This window comes from Penaeus monodon, chromosome 29 (genome assembly GCF_015228065.2).
Source record: "Penaeus monodon isolate SGIC_2016 chromosome 29, NSTDA_Pmon_1, whole genome shotgun sequence".
Lineage (NCBI taxonomy): Eukaryota > Metazoa > Arthropoda > Malacostraca > Decapoda > Penaeidae > Penaeus > Penaeus monodon.
In genome coordinates this window covers 6,854,384-6,854,661 of record NC_051414.1, presented here as the reverse complement: position 1 = coordinate 6,854,661, position 278 = coordinate 6,854,384, and the positions used below count along the sequence as shown (strand labels likewise).

The window sequence follows — 278 nt, the reverse complement described above, 5'->3', positions numbered from 1 at the left end:
GGAGAAAGTGAGAGTATGAGAGAGTGAAAATGTGAGAGAATGTGAGAATGTACGAGAGTGAGAGTGAGAGAGAGAAAGAGAATGACAGACTTGAATTTGAGAGTCAAAGTGTGAGAGAGTAGTTGTGAGAAAGTGATAAAGTGAGAGATTTTGCACGTGAGAGTGAGAGTATGAGTGGGTGTGTGAGAAAGTGAGAGTGTGAGAGAGTGAGAATGTGAGAGACTTTGAATATGAGTGTGAGAGAGTGAGAAAATGAGAAAGTGAGAATATGACTAAGT

At 40.3% G+C, this 278-nt stretch overlaps 1 protein-coding gene across 1 annotated transcript in view; it reads left to right on the top strand.

Moving 5' to 3' along the window:
- The window catches only part of LOC119591919 (PDZ and LIM domain protein Zasp-like), a gene marked incomplete in the record, with an annotated part of 137,443 nt that overhangs the window by 1,057 nt on the left and 136,108 nt on the right, over positions 1–278 (top strand).